Below are 17675 nucleotides of genomic sequence, written 5' to 3' on the forward strand. Positions count from 1 at the left end.
AAAAACAAAAGATATTAATTATTAGAAATGAGTTATTAAAACAAAACAAAAAATCTTAAACAGCACTTGGGAAATATTTGAAGAATTTAAGTTTCACAGGAGGGCTAATCATTTTGTCTTCAACTCTATATAAACTTACCTGCTTCACACAAACATAAAGCTCAAACTTGCCAAGAGATGTGCAAAGTCATTTTGTGTTTATAATTTAAAATAGATTTAATTTGGCTTTTTATTTTTTTATGAATAAAGGGACTGAGGCCGAAACAAAACGAATAATTTAGAGATGCAGTGAGAGTTATTCAAATGTTTAAAAATGTGTTAAAAAAAATCTTAAACAGCACTTGGGAAATATTTGATAATTGTAAATTTCATAGGAGGGGAAATAATTTTGTCTCCAAGTGTTTATAAACATACCTGCTTCACACAAACATAAACCTCATTGGTTCTTGTAAGCTTAAACGTGATGTGCAAGAATGAACCTCATTGGTTCATGAAGTTCAAACATCTTGGATTGTGCAACACTTTCATCTTGAGCTTCGGAGACCAAATTTGACGGATCATTTTTATGTGAATTACACACTGTAAAACTCAACAGTCAACTATATCAAATGAAATGAGTGTAGTTAACTCAAAATTGACTGAAAGTTAATTCTACTCATTTAAAGAGTTTTGAACTCAGTGTTGAAGGTAATTAGTTAATTAAATACCTCATTACTTTAACTTAAATGGAGTAAGTTCACAGTACTCATATAGATCAGTTTTTTAACTCAAATGGTTTGTAGCAATCGGTTTGCTCAGATGGTTTGAGTTGCCTTAACTTATTGAGTTTTCCAGTACTCGGTTTGAGTTCTCTTCATTTATTAGGTTTTAATGTGCTCAAATTGCTTCATTTACTAAAATGGCTTAAGTTCACAGTACTCATTAGGGTTAGTTTTTAAACTTAAATGGTTTATTGCAGTCGGTTTCCTCAAATGGTTTAAGTTACCTTAACTTTATGGGTTTTATAGTGCAGGAAAAAGTCTAGGATACAGCTGTGGATATGCACATGAATATAGCATCATTTTTGTGATGCTATAACAAAAATGTATATTAGGGGTAGACGTTAATAAAATACAGTTTATTGGGTAATTTAATAAATAACATAAATAATACTCTGTGCAGTTCTGTTTTTACGGTACTGTGTTGGTTGGAATTAGAGTTGGGGTAGGGTTAGCCGTTACTAAAATACAATTAATGGGAAATTTATTAAATAATATAAATAATTCTGGTCAACTTCCAGCCATAACCTTATCCGATCTAGCGACAACCGAATTAAAGCTTAAATGAAATCTGGTCACTGTGTAAAATCAACCTGTCTCTTCAAAACACTTTTGAAGCATCACAGTTAATAGACTGAACGAAGGCACAGACAGCTTTTTTTAAGAAGAAGAAGCAGTTTTAAAGTAAAGGTTTAATTAAAAATATACTTATTTGTGTTCTGAAGAAAAGTCAAAGATTACAGAATGCTATTTCCCCGGGGGAATCCAGTCTTTTAATGCAAATTCAAAGCTTTCTCAAGTTTAGGTTTGAAATAAAGCAGTATTGTTGTTTTTCTAGTTTGCTATTGATGCCACCCTTCAAATCCTCAACCTGTGTCTCTTTATGGCTCTTTAGGGTCTCTTGACACCTGTGTCACTTACAAGTTATTTGTAAAGCAAATGATTTACAGTCGGCACACTGACAGATAAATCATGTGTGAAAGCATGTCAAGAGCTCTCTCAGAATAGACAGCTAAAATACCAAATGCCGTTTGGGTTAAAGAGGACAAAATGGTCCTCCAGGAGTAGTTGAAAACTCATTTGATTGGATTGCTTTATTATAGCGCAGATGCTCATGCGGTCAAATGTTTTCAAAGGATGTGAGCTTTCTACTTCGACATATTTCTACTCACAATCTGTGTTGTTGAAGAACATTAGTATTTATTATTATAATGTTTTATGTCTGATAGTCTAAATAATAATAGTAAGGATAATAATAATAAATATAGCAACAACAACATAAATATTTGAATTCCCTCCACTTTTACATTGTTAAAACATGAAAAGAGACAAATAACAAAATTAAATATTATTACATGTATTTATTTTTAACATAAATAAATACAAATATTATATTATATTATATTATATTATATTATATTATATTATATTATATTATATTATATTATATTATATTATATTATATTATATTATATTATATTATATTATATTATATTATATCCCCGTGAACATTGTCCCTTTAAGAAGCGGTGAGAGTAAAAGAAGGCGGCGCGGTTTCTCACTCTGGGTGGGAAAGATAGGCGGGGCTAACGCGAGTTGACTGACAGCTGGGCCCAGGCAAGTCCAAAATCGCAGCGCCTGAGCGCTCCAAAGCAGCCAATGAGAGCCAGAGCCTGGCCGTCAATCATGCCCCAAAAGCCAATTGTAAAGCAGAACAAGGAAATCTTTATCACTTCTGATGTATCCAACGTGGGACGAAGAAACGTCTGGATAAAAAGAAAGTAAAGTCCGGGAGGGGGAAAACAAGCGGTGGAAACGGTTAGAAGTGCGAGGTGAATTTGTAAATTAGCAGAGTTTTCGGACCGTACAACTGAGATCAAGATAAAAGCTTCCCAGTTCCTTCAACCGCGCGCTGGAAGAAGAGAGTGAACGAACGAGAGAGAGAGAGCCGCAAAGTTCACAACAGTCGGACGGCTTTACTGGGACTGTTTCTCTTCAAAACTGCTTTATTTTTTTCACTTGACTGGTCGTGGAGTCGCAGTTTGGATACTTTGTATTAAGAAGCGACAGCCTCAAACTTTTTAAAGAGTGCGATTTTCCCCGTGGAAAAGTTTCTTTAAAGCGCCGATTATCCCAGATTTTCTTTCAACGCGTTCGTGTGGAGTGAATGGACACGATCTACTATGTGTTTATTCTTCGTTATAACGAATCCCTTGGGATCAAAACATTATAAGCAGTTCATAATGTTTTGAACACCGTGGACGTTTTTAACTCCTGAAACTACATTTGATCCAGTGGATCGCTCTTGCCAAAACAAAGCGCCCGTCTATCCCCCATACAGACCCCCTTTTCAACCTTTTAAGGACAACTGCATTTAGTTTTGGCTTCTGGTCAAGTTTCTTGTATTGCTTCGTCGTGATTCACCTTTGATTTACTTACGTGGTGCTGCAGGGGAGATATTTTTCTAACTGTGGGACCGTTTTCAAGTCCAGGACACATGCATTGCCCAAAAGCAACGCAGTATAATTTGATAGTACCGCTGGGTAAACAAACAACTTAATGAAGGCGAATTACTCGAACTCTGAGAAACTCAATAAGCTCGAGCTGTCCGTTTGTGGATGAGAGAGATCAGTCGTTAAGCGCTGAGACAACTGGATACAAAATGGCGGCGTGGCTGGGACAGATGGGATCACTTTCATATCATGTGTTTTATTGGCTTTTGACGCTGGAACTGTTAATCAATTATGGCGCACCGTGTCCTCAAAACTGTACGTGTACGCTTGATACGACCGACTGCAGTCGTTTGGACATGACTGATGTCCCTCAAGACTTGCCAAAGAGCACTGTGCATCTGTAAGTACACAAAACTGGCCAGTTCGAACCAAATGCCTAGTTAAACACCTAAACAACACGTTTTAAGTTACTAAACACGAAGCTAAAGTTGTCATGGGACTCGAAAGTCACAGAATATCAAACAACAAAAAAATGTCATTTCTTAAATTGTCTCATAAATAATATATAAATAATATATACATAAATAATATATGACTTTCAAAATGACTTCAAAGTATCATAAAAAATTATAACAAGGTATTGCTTGTAAGTAGTCTCCAGCCTGGTTGTGTGATCTGCCAAGTTATGACATGCTAGTTACTGTTATAAGTTTGGAAACTCTGACAGAAAGTTTTAGGAGGCCTACTGATATGAGTCAAAGTCATGAAACCACAACTACAATCTCTTAAAGTAATATTAGTCTTTAGTATCACTTTTTTACAATCTAGTAGTATATAAAACTACGTTTATAGTTTAAAATAAGAATTCCACTTCTCTTCAGTGCCCAGCAGGTTTTTGTTTTAGAAAAATCTGTTTTCGAATATTTGGTATCTCTGTCATGTCACCTGGATATCACACTTTTTAACAAGCTTGCAATTTATTAAGAATGCAATTTTCTTGTTTATTTATTTGCTTCATTTTGAATTTTATAGCTTAAATAGTGTTATTTTTTTACTTAGATATTAGACCTTGCTAATTCACAATTCAAGTAATATTGAACATTTAGCAAACATTTATAAGTTCTCAGACTAGTGTAACAAACAAACTATATCATTTATAACAATTCAACAGCTTTAAAATGTTGTGTACTTAAAATATAATTTATTTTCTTTAATAGATTTAATTTAAATTAAAAACTTGATTTATTAAGCATTTTGTCACTTGTCTAAATCTCTGACAACTCTCACAAGTTACACTTTTCCACAGGAACTTTTCATAAACTTTGCTGTATTGTAAGAACGCAATTGGCTTTTTACATTTTTATATGGTCAGATATAAATCATAGATTATGACTTAAATTGTGTTATTACTGTTTAAAGCTACAGAGCGTTTGTTTCATGGTTATTTGACATTGCAAGAACTCACATTTTAAGCATTATTTGTTTGAAATCATCATGCAGAGAAAGTACTAATCATATTTCCTCAGCACTTTCTCTCAAACCTGACATCACTTCTGAAGATGCCTTTTTGGCATTAGGTTTGGCTGTAATGTATCTCTACAGCCCAGACAAAGTTACAGAGGTGTTATCTGTTTGTATGTTCGAGATCACAATCATATCATTTTCAAAGGGAACGATTTTACAGCCCAGTATTATCTTTAACACCTTTACTTCATGTTTCATCACTGCGAAGATACCCGTTTGTTTGTCGATTTCACAAAGGCAGCTCTTTTACTATTCTTGGCAGGTTTTAAAGATGATTATCGCACGCAGGGTTCAACACGGAACATCATCTGAAATCAGGAGCTATCTGTTTTGCATTCTATGTATGATTCGATTTGTCAAATTTGAGTCTTGCCTAATGTGTTAGGCATTTAGTTGGGTATTATTAAACTATAGAGAGGACACAAGAACTAAGGCAAATTTGAGGACAAAAACAGTGTAGTATATCTGAGGATGGTTGGCATAATCGTTGTTTGTTAGATAGGAGCGTGAAACATTCATTACACATGATATCAGGGTTTAGATTGGAATGACTGGGCAGGTAGCTGTGTTGATGTTCTGGCTCAAGGACTGTCTAACCTACTGCTGAGTAATTTGACCTGGTCTGCTTGAGCGCTTTTAGTATGTGGCTCAAGTATAACATTTTATCACATAAACTGATTTTTGTGGGAAACAAATGCGATGTATTTTAGAGCAAAACTGGAGATTTGGCTAGAAAAAAGTCAAAGAAGGACTGGAGTGGATGGTAAAAAGTGGACTCTTTATGACAGGTGGTTGGACAATTGGAACGTTTAGTGATATCAGAAAAAGAAAAGATTTTGAATCCTTTCCAATATAACCAGTAAATGGATTCACATTTTATTTCATGTTGACTTTGTTCAACTTTAATGTGGGACATTTTTAAAGAACATTAATTAACTACAAAGTACCAATAAATACGTTAATTCCATACTACTCTGTTAGATTAGCATGTTAAACCATTTAATGTGTTTCTTTTAGTATCAAAAGCTGTTAAATTACGTTGGCAGAACAACAGTACTTTTATTGTTAGGCTTCAACGGTCCTACAGGTGATGCACATTTCCTTTTGACTTGCCTTATATATGATCATTAAAGCGTAACCGTTTTTAATATTCAAACCTTACTGACACCAACAGCATTATCCCGAAACAACTGGCTTGTGTTGTTAACTTGTGGCTCGTTTTCCCTCGAAAGCTTCAGGCAAATGTGGTCTGTCATAAGTGCTGATTATTTATTTTCATTAATCCCTACAACGATCCCTATTCACAAGTCACTATTCATGCTTTTGTACGCCTTTCTGGCAATTCATAAGCAGACAGGAGCTTGCTATTGTGTGACATCCAAACCTGTTGCTTGCGTAACCACGCGCTCAAGGAAGATCACGCAGCATTTCCATGAAATATAAGCCACGGTCCAGCATCTTAATGTCCCTGTATCGTCTACTATATGTTGACAGATCCAACAGAAGCTGGATTTTGAAGGGCCAAAGGTATTTTTTTGGGTTGTCCGTTGGTAATATATCAATCAAGAGCAGAAAAGGCTTTGGTTGGAAAAACCCTGTGGACATGGCCTGAGTATAAAATCAAGTCTTAATACCTTCCAGTTGTCCAAATAGTTTCTCCATACTGCCCATTTTCTTCTTGCTTTTATTTAATGGTTCCCCTGTGGCTTGCAGAGGCCCTGATGGCGAGTAGGAAGCAGTGAGGGTTTGGCATCACCAACTTGCGCGTGGCCCTTTTGTGGATTTAAGTTAACTTTGAGATATGGACTTGGTGTGTTGTGTTCACATTGAATTTGAAGAGATAAATAATCTTAGATCACTTAGCGTTCACATTGTCATTTTTATAACTGAACCTAAGGGCACAAAGCAAAACGATTTTATTACATATTTTGCTACATCTTTTTTTGGGGTCTCGGTCTGCTTGTCTGGTGCTCACCAAGGATTGGATGGCAGCATTCACACTTATTCAGACTGAGTGTAGACCAATTTAAGAAATATGCAGTGCAGTTTTGGGTGTAGTTACAAGGTAGGGCTGCATAAAATATCGTTTCAGCATCGATATTGCAATGTGTGCATCCGCAATTGCAATGTGTGCATCACATCGCAAGATATGCAATGTCTAGTCTGAATTATAGTTGACCAGGAGCCACAGAATTGTTTAATTACCGCATTTATACAGAATTTACATGAATTATGGCAAAATAATATTTTACTCTTGTTTCTAGTCCAAAACTCTACATTTCAAATAGGGCTGGGCCGATAAACAATATATCAAATCGCAATAAAATGACATATAAATAACAATGATAAGCTATCGATTATTTTTGTTTTTTACTCAATATTGATCTAAGAGCCAATCACACAGCAGCAAAGTGCAACAATGGGAATCTAAAAGTTTGTTGATATTAGAGATGCACCAAATTTTCGGCCACTAAAATTTATTGGCTGAAAATATGTTATGCCATTTAATGGGCCATCTAATTTTTGTGGCTTCAGTCATTGTTGGCATACTCTTTTAAATCTGCAAGCATTAACAACTTCTATCAAAATATCGTTATCGTTCAGCATGGAAAACAATTACCAAGATTGCATTTTTGCCATATTGCCCAGCCCTAATTTCAAAGCAAAATCAAGATAATTTTATTTATCATACTGGCAAATAGTTTTAAATAGTTAATTTGGACTTATTTGACTTATTTAATTTTGACGAGAAATGAGACAAAGTAAAAAAAGCAGTTTTTGCATTGTAATTTATTCAATTTTTGTACCTGAATACTGTTAGACTCATCAGAAAATTGTCAAATAGTGCTATTCAAACTATCTTGTAACACCATTCATATCGCAATATTTATCGCCAAAAAATTTTTTTCCAATATTGTGCCCTAGTAGCTAGTTAATGTAATTTAATTACTTTTCCATTGATATTGTAAAGTAACGGATTATTTTTGATTTATAGGAAATTTATAATGTACCTGCTGCAAAAACTGTAAATTAACTGTTCTAGATAAATATATTCAAAGAAGCACAGTAATTGTACTTTTTTTATACAAATATATTTTTAAAACTAATTTTGTTTTAGGTAAAGAAGGTAACATTAATAAAGATGTTTGATCACGTTTAAACAATGAATTGAGTTAGAAATTATTAATAATAATAAATGGAATGTATGAAATATAGTCTTATTGCTATGAAACTATGTATTTTGATGCAAATGATATTTAACATTTTTATAAAATTTTTTACAAAGCTAAAAGGCCCTATTTGAATCAGATTTAAACAGTTTAATTTACAAAGTTTAATTTCTGTGGACTATGATTTTATAGTAAGTAATTTAATTATTTCTTGAGTTACTTTGAGGAATATGTAATCAGAAAAGTAATTTAACTACAATTTTAATGATGAAATTAGCGGTTAATAAATAAATAAATAAATAAATATATATATATATTATATATATATATATATATATAATATATTATATATATATATATATATATAAAATTTTTATTATTATTATTTTTTTTTATGTAACCTACCCAATACTGCTGCACTGTCATTCCAAACTGGTCGTTCATTCTTCTGTGCAACTCAAAAGTAGACTTTAAAGAATGATGGTGACTATTGACTCTCATTGCATGGACAGTGATACATTTGTCAAGATATATTCCACAGAAGAAAGCCTGGTTTGGAATGACACGATAGGGGAGTAAATGATGACAGAATGTTCATTTTTGGGTGCAGTAACCCTTTAACCTGAGCGTGGAGGAGACAGACGAATTAAGTGATGAATGTTATGAGTAATCATATTGGCTTCACCGCTGCACGACACAGCCCTCCAAACTCTCCATCTGCAAATTTGAAAAAGTCGTCTGAATTCCTCACAAACGATTCCCCTTTAAAACCGTTTCCTGCCTCCGATCCATCTGAAGAAATGGCAAAAACAAAACCAAACGATTTTAGTTTTGATTACGGAAATTTATGTCCGTCTTTTGGTGTTTAACAATTCAGAATAAACGAGATACGTTTCTGATTAAACAGCTATTTGATTTGGTCTGTTTATGTAGTGAAGCTGTGAAGACCGAGATGATGGAAACAGTTTGGCTTGATATAACGAGCTGCATGAGTCTTATTACTCAGAGTAAACTACAACGACCCTTTGGTGGCCCTCCTGATTGTTTTGAAAGCCGAGGGGGTGGTGGTTGGTTTGTATGTGCAACCTGGGTTGCCACATGTGTTGAGTGTAGTTTGGTCCCCTGTTTAGGGTTGGTAAACAGCCCGCCAGATTTTTCTCACCTCCTTGAAGGGGGTTTGATGTGTTGTTTTTTGTTTAATGCATTGTGCGGGGCTGGGCTTTTCTTTACGGCCCCTGTCACCTGTTGTGGAGCTGCTGTGTAAACCTGAATGTTAAGGGTGCGGTGCGTCTTTGGCCTGGCTACAAGAGTTAGTTCAATGTCACGGTCCATTGCTTTCCATTGACGAAAGTTCTAGATCTTGATCTCCTTCTCCGACCCATTGTTTATTCTTTCAACGTGTGGAAACCAGTCAGCATTATGTCATCAGCAGTCCAACTCGTTTTGATTCTTGCTCGTTTCGTTATCTGAGCAGTCTGCTTTATTAATCCCGTTGCTGAAGAGTTGGGTCGCGTTCAACAACAGCAACTTGCATTCTAGATTTTTGACAGCATAACGCATAACACATGTAAAAGCTGAGCTGGTTTGCTCCAGGTGTGTGCAGCGTAGCCTGGAGCGGAGTTTGCTTGCGTTATCGGATTGTGAGTTAAAGGAGTGCCTCACCATGTTTAGCTTGGCCTGAATGGCACAGAGGTTAACGGCACCTTCCGTTAGCACTGAGGAGTTTCCATGTGTTTGAGGACTTTTTCTTTGCTGATTTATGCCCTGGCTAAAATGTTAGCATTAGGTTGCGCTTTTTATCCGTTAATGCACTTCAATCATGAAGCTAGCCATTTAGCGGTTAGCTGACAAAGCGAAAATCTTGCTAAATAACGGGTGATCACAATTTGGACCAGTTTAGATGAAGACAAGCGTTGTTATGTCTCAGTTGGGGGGATATGGCAGCCACACTAGAACCAGAATCGAAATTCCAGCAGGATCAAACAAATATTCCAGATTCTCTTTCGGTTGAGACACATATGAGGGGGCAATTTGCCTTGTGGTTTGTAGAGTTAGCATTAGCATATTTCAAACAGCGCTGAATCCACAGAAGCTTTTATTTGGCCAGTAATTCGGACACTTCACATTCGCATGCTTTGGCAGACTGTTGTTTACATACAGACATAACCAGCTCATGTAACACTGAATTTAAAAGTATATATGAAAACCTGCTGGCAACCATGTTCTCATTCTTTAACAAGCCTGTATTATTTGATCTGTAAAATTGTAAAATATTATTGCAATTGATTTATTATATGTAGTTTAAAATGTATTGCTGTGAATTAGCACCATTATTCCAGTCTTCATTAAGATCTTTCAGAAATCATTCATATGCTGATTTGCTCTTCTGTTATGATTAATTAAATTATATTTTTAACTATATTTTTAAAATAGCAACATCTTATTTTTAAAGCAAAAACTACTCATCGCAAACTTTTGATTGGTAGTGTATTTCTTTGAATGTTCTCTTTTATTCCATTTTCGTTTGTATTCAAAGCAACACATATGAAACCAGTGTTAACTTCTCATAAAGAATGATTTCGGATCATGTGACACTAAAGACTGGAGTAATAATGCTGAAAATTCTGCTTGAAATAAAGTACATATTACTACATTCAATGAGAAAACAGTGTATTATTATAATAAAATGCTATTTTCATTAAAATTTGATCATATAAATGCAGCATTGTTGAGCAGAATAGGCTCTTCTGCTTAAAAAAACTCTTTAGAAACAACATCTTTTCTTCTTCATTGTATCCAACACAAATGAAACCGAAAAGTGTTGCATTCTCATGAAGCATGCCATTTCAAGTAACCTCCATTATAGCGTGAGATAAGCGTCAAAATATCAATTCAAATAAAAGCGTTTTCAGCCAAAATGATCCTTTCTATTTAGAGATTATTCCTTCACATGCATTCTGGATGAAGCGCTTGGGCCTAATTGGGAGTTTGGAGATAATGGCTCTTTCAGAAGGGCTGTCAGCCAGTGGAATGGAGGTTTCTGGAAGTCCTCTGGCAGTATTCAGTGTGAGGCCGTGGCTTGTCTCAAGTGCTCACAGCTGGACGCTCTAGAAGACGGGAGAACTGAAGGCTGAATAGGCCTCGCTGTAAAGGCCTCTGTCCTTATTTACTCACGGAGCTGGAACCTCTTGTGTTTGAGCTCAAATTGAGATGCATACCTGAGCACGGCTGGATGAAGAAACACTAAAGCCATTCACCACGTTCTTGGAAATTGGTTATTTGCTTGATTCTATGTCATATTCTTTGACGCTGTATAAATTAATTAGTTGTGATTGGTTTCCCACAGTTTTGTAGTTCTGTGTGATGAATAAACTCATTTTAATCAAAATTGTTATAATTTACTGACCTTTTGTCCCTAGAAACAGAGTAAAAATCATGGTTATTCCACCTTAATATTTTAGGTAGTATCAGAAAAGTGGCTACTATTTGTATTCATACTATTTTATTTGATTTTTTAAAAGGCTCTCATTGAGGATCAGCAAATTGTACTAAAATTTAAGAATGAATCTCAACTTAATATGAAGTAGCTACTAATTCAAAATTTTACAAATCACTGCAAGATTGATTGCATTGGTTATTCCACCAAGCTTTATTAACTATTCTGAGGTTAAGAACTGGTATTGTGTTATCTAAATATATATATATATATATTATATATATATATCTATATAATAATATATATTATATATATATATATATATATTATATTATATATATTATATATATATATATTATATATAAAACTTGGAACTTGTTTTGTTACATTGATCAATTGTTATGCTCTAGTTAACAACATTTTAATGGCACACATGGGAATTCAATCCTTGTGGTCCAATCCCTGGGTACAAAATTGGATGGTATATTCATTCACTATGGATGATTTTGGTAAGCCACAAGAAAGTAGGAGATAAGCAAAATATAATAAAAAGTTTAATCACAAATCTTTAATTCCGTTTGATCCGTATGCTGAGACTGTAATTTCAGTGTGTTGATGTACTTTGGTTGTTGCTAGAAGTGAAATATTTACAGCCAGAAGTTAATTATATCATTTATTAAGTTACCCATATATGTTTTTAAAGCTTACCCCTACCCCAAGAAACATTAAGATTAGAAACAAAAAATGACATTTTATTGATCCAGATTGATTAATTAATTTGTTTTATTTCGTTATTTTGTTTTGTATAGATAGTCAGAAGTGTACCTACAGTACACAGACATATTCCTCACAAATTTTCAGCAAATGTTGAAATGATCTTTTCTGTATCTGACACCGCTTGCGGGCTACAAGTGCTGAGAAGGTGGCATCCATTATCCCATTATCCACAACAGGGGCCTCGGGGTTTGACGGCCATAAGCTTTGCAGCTGCAACAATCAATGGCAAAATCACCTCTATTGAGAGTGCTTTACCAGAGCGCTGCTGTTATCAGAATAACAGGTCTCAGATCAGCGTGGGGGGGAAAGGAGAGCCAAACTTGTTGTTTTGTCAAAGGTGGTGATTATGAGGTGGAGGTCAAGCAATGGGATGAGCAGTGCACTCTGGGAAATACTCTTTCTCTCTAGCGAAGGGAGAATCTTTTCAACTGGAATGAATGACCAGAGGATGACTGAGTAGCTATTATAGTTTTTTGTGTGTTATTTATTAATAACCAATACATTATAAATAATCTGAATTGTATTTGTTAACATAAATACAGTATGAATACAGTATACAGTATGTATAACTATTTTATGGTTTAATTTAATAACCATGAAACATGATATAATAACACTTTATTTTTACTCAAAAAGGCAAGTATAACTTCGTTATAATTGTAGATTTCTCTTTTATATGTTTAAGTATAAGAACATAATAAATAACATAATAATAAATTACGCATTATAGTTTATTTATAGGGCAGCACAGTAGGTAGAACAAATGCCTCACAGCAAGAAGGTCACTAGTTTGAGCCTTGGATGAGTCAGTTGGCGTTTCTGTGTGGAGTTTGCATGTTCTCCCCGTGTTCGCGTGGGTTTTCTCCAGTTGCTCCAGTTTACCTTACAAGTCCAAAAACATGTGGTATAGGTGAATTGGGTAAGCTAAAATTGGGCGTAGTGTGTGTGCGTGTGTGCGTGTGTGTGTGTGTGCGTACGTGCGTGCGTGCGTGCGTGCGTGCGTGTGTGTGTGTGTATGGATGTAATTGTATGGATGTTTCCCAGTGATGGGTTGCAGCTGGGAGTGCATCCGCTGCGTAAAACATATACTGGATAAGTTGCCGGTTCATTCCGCTGTGGCAAGCCCAGATTAATAAAAGGACCAAGCCGAAAAGAAAATGAATGAGTTTATTTATATATTCAGTATATAAATATATATAATATTTATATCTTCAGTTTTTCAAAATGGTCCTATGACAAGAATGGGTGTTGTTCAATAGTTTTAGGACAATAGTTTAAGGTTACAATTACATTCACTCACCGGCCACTTTATTAAGTACACCTTACTAGTACCGGGTTGGACCCCTTTTTGCCTTCAAAACTGCCTTAATCCTTCGTGGCATAGATTCAACAAGGTACTGGAAATATTCCTCACAGATTTTGGTTCATATTTATATGATAGCATCGCGCAGTTGCTGCAAATTGTCAGCTGCACATCCATGATGCAAATCTCCCGTTCCACCACATCCCATAGGTGCTCTATTGGATTGAGGATCTGGTGACTGTGGAGGCCATTTGAGTACAGTAAACTCATGTTCAAGAAACCAGTCTGAGATGATTCACGCATTATGAACATAGCACGTTATCCTGCTGGAAGTAGCCATCAGATGATGGGTACAGTGTGGTCATAAAGGGATGGACATGGTCAGCAACAATATTCAGGTAGGCTGTGGCGTTGACGCGATGCTCAATTGGTAGCAACTAATGGACCCAAAGTGTGCCAAGAAAATATCCCCCACACCATTACACCACCACCACCAGCCTGAACCATTGATACAAGGCAGGATGGGCCCATGCTTTAATTTTGTTGACGCCAGACTCTGACCCACCATCCGAATGTCGCAGCAGAAATTGAGACTCGTCAGACCAGGCAACATTTCTCAAATCTTCAATTGTCCAATTTTAGTGAGCCTGTGCAAATTTTAGTCTCAGTTTCCTGTTCTTAGCTGACAGGAGTGGTGTGGTCTTCCACTGTTGTAGTCCATCCACCTCAAGGTTGGTCGTGTTGTTTGTTCAGAGATGCTCTTCTGCATACCTCGGTTTTAATGAGTGGTTATTTGAGTTACTGTTGCCTTTCTATCAGCTTGAACCAGTCTGGCCATTCTTCTCTGGCCTCTGGCACCAACAAGGCGAACTGCCACTCACTGGATATTTTCTCTTTTCCAGACTATTCTCTGTAAACCCTATAGATGGTTGTGCGTGAAAATCCCAGTAGATCAGCAGTTTCTGAAATATTCAGACCAGCCCATCTGACACCAACAACCATACCACTTTCAAAGTCAATTAAATCAGCTTCCTTCCCTATTCTGATGCTCGGTTTGAACTGGAGCAGATCATCTTGACCATGTCTACATGCCTAAATGCATTGAGTAGCTGCCATGTGATTGGCTTATTAGAAATTTGCATTAACGAGCAGTTGGACAGGTGTATCTAAAAAAGTGGCCGGTAAGTGTGTGTGCTTGTGTGTGTGTGTGGGTGCGTGCGTGCATGCATGCGTGTGTGTGTGTGTGTGTGTGTATGTGTGTGTATAAAAAAATTACATACATTTAAATTTGTACCATGTTCATGTTATTACTCATTGGTATTGGCATGTAAGAATCTAAAATACAATGTAAAAGAAGATTAAACCTTTACTGTCTGATCTGATTTTATTTAAATGTAATTTATGTTTGATATAAGGATACATTTAAATAAAATTCTTTATACAATTAGTGTTTTCATAAATTGTAAGTCACATTATATAAAGGGTCTGCCTAAAGCATGAATTTATATGTTTATTTTGTAAAACTGAAATTAAGATGTTTAAAAAAAATTTATAGTAAATGTTAGAAGGATTCGAAAAGGGGTGGGAAGGAGGGGTCCCAAAATCCTCCTCTTGAAACTCATTCACAAGTGGCAGCAATCGAGTCACACGTAAATACCAGGTGTAAACAGCAATGAGCCTCTGCTGACTTGTGATCTGAATACCAGGTGTAAACAGGGTCAAAAGGTCAAAAGAATCATGCGTAACAAAACGGATGTCTTTGTGCAGATATGGCGTCATGACAGTTCTGCTTGGCCAAGAGACAACAAATGTACACCTCAGACTCAAAATATGCTTTGTGCAACTTTGACAGATTGCTAAATAAGAGCACGGAATCATGTCAGACATACATGCAATGCTTCACCAATGTTCTCCTTAGTCACAGTAACCGGGTGACACTTCACTTGTGTACTGAGGACTTAAACTAGTTTTCTTTTCCTCAGGATTGAAGCACACAAAAAAATTCAGAAAATTCGGTGTTTGCTCTGCCATGAAGTTTTGACAAATGCCTTCCTTTTGATATTTGGCTTGGGCTTGCGGATTCCAACTACAAAGTCACCCCTCTCTCTTTGAACTGCGCAAATAATGGACTTTTGAAACGGGTTCATTACACCATGCTAATTTCTATTATGAGCGATTAAACGCAGCTCCCCCCTCCTCTCGGTCCGGGCCATGGCCAGAAGCAGAGCTCTCTGTAGGGGTTCCGGTTCATTTGGGCTCCGCTCCCACCCCTCCCTCCGGTGCAACTATTCAGCCGACCTGGCCCAATCTTCAGCCCAGCGCTATTCAGGTCTGGGAGAAGAAAGAGAGCCGGAGAGAAAGAGGAGAGAAAGAGGAAGGGAAAGAAAGGTTTCACAGCTGCAGCTGCTAAAGCGCAGGGTTTGGGATTGCTGAGCATTGCGTGGGTTTTTTAGTCCTCTAAAGGGCTTTGGCCTCTCACTTCTCATCTCCTTCTTGGGCTTTCTCACCTTCTTTCCTTTATTGTGCCTGGAATAAAGGACGAGAAGAAAGAGGAGGAGGAAGAGGAAGAAAACAAGAAACATAGTGCTCTTGGTCAGCTGAATAGGGAGTTTAGTGCTGCTGGGGGTTTTCTTAGTTCAACCTTAACTTTAAAAGGAAAAGTTCACATTAAAATTACATTTTACTTATTCATCCTGGTGTAGTTTTAGCTTGTGTGAATTTCTTTTTGGTTAAACACAAAAGAAGAAAATTTGAAGAATGTGCATTTGCAGTTACAATGAATGGGGACTAAAAGCACAAAAAAGGACATAAGCACCTTGAAGGGTTAAGGCAATTTGTTAGTGCTCAGTTCCAATATATTTCTCATATCAGATTTGTTATTCTATTTTAAATAATGATTGATGATTGATTGATGATTGAGATTGATTGATTGATTGATTGATTGATTGATGATTGATTGATGTGGCCAATATGTTAGATTCCAGTGCAAACTCATCACAGTCACTTGTTTTGGATTCTATATTGGCTATTAGTATTGGCTTCAGATGAGCAGTAAAACATTTGATAGCACTGAAAGCCTGAATCCCACCCTGCATATCACCATCCTGAACACAAAAACGTGCACTAGAAAACATCACAATACATCACAAACATTCATTCATTTTCTATTAGGCTTAATTCCTTTATTAATCTGGGGTCGCCACAGTGGAATGAACCGCCAACTTATCCAGCATATGTTTTACGCAGTGGATGCCCTTCCTGCTGCAACCCATCACTGGGAAACGTCCATACACACTCATTCACACACATACACTACGGACAATTTAGCTTACCCAATTCACCTGTACCACATGTTTTTAAACTGTGGGGGTAACCGGAGCACCCAGAGGAAACCCATGCCAACACGGGGAGAACATGCAAACTCCACACAGAAAAGGCAGCTGACCCAGCCAGGGCTCAAACCAGCGACCTTCTTGCAGTGAGGCGATTGTGCTACTCACTGCACCATCGTGCTGCCCCACATAACATTTACCAGAAAAAAAACTTTATACTAAGTTAGTAATTAATTACAATAGCAAACTTTAAATAGAAGGTAGGTTGTTGATGTTTGCTTGCTGTTCACTGTCTAAACTGCATCTGTGAATGTGCTGATATCTTTTCTGTGTGAACAGGGTACAATTTATTGTAATGTTCAGACTGAACATTTTGATTGGACAATTTTTGTTAGTCCTATACCTTCAACATAACCTTAAAATGAATAAAATATTTGGACCACTTAATTTAATGAGTGCTATCAGGATGTAAGAGACTTTAAACCTGCATAACAAAAATTGTTTCTGAAGACAATTATATTGCAACATTAATGCATCGTTTCTGGGCATCTCAGTGGACAACGAGAGGCTAAACAACCACTGACATGCTAAGGGTCCCATCTTCAAAATCATCAAAACACATTTTCAAATAGGTACTATCCTTATTAATACTTATAAAAACAATTACATTCTCGTTCCAAAAACAAAAGAAAAGTCCCAAAAAGCACATAAAAGGTATAAGCTTCTTTAGGGCTTTTCCACACTGTAACTCTCTCAGATGTTGGAAAAACAGTGAAGGTGGACTCATCAGAGAACAATACACGTTTCACATTGTCCACAGCCCAAGATTTTTGCTGCTGGCACCATCAAAACCCATGTTTGGCAGTGCCACAAGGGCCCAAAGGTTTGGCTATAGCTCCCAGCCATGCATATTGACCCTGTG

The sequence above is a fragment of the Danio aesculapii genome, chromosome 11 (assembly GCF_903798145.1).
Source record: "Danio aesculapii chromosome 11, fDanAes4.1, whole genome shotgun sequence".
In the NCBI taxonomy this organism is placed as follows: domain Eukaryota; kingdom Metazoa; phylum Chordata; class Actinopteri; order Cypriniformes; family Danionidae; genus Danio; species Danio aesculapii.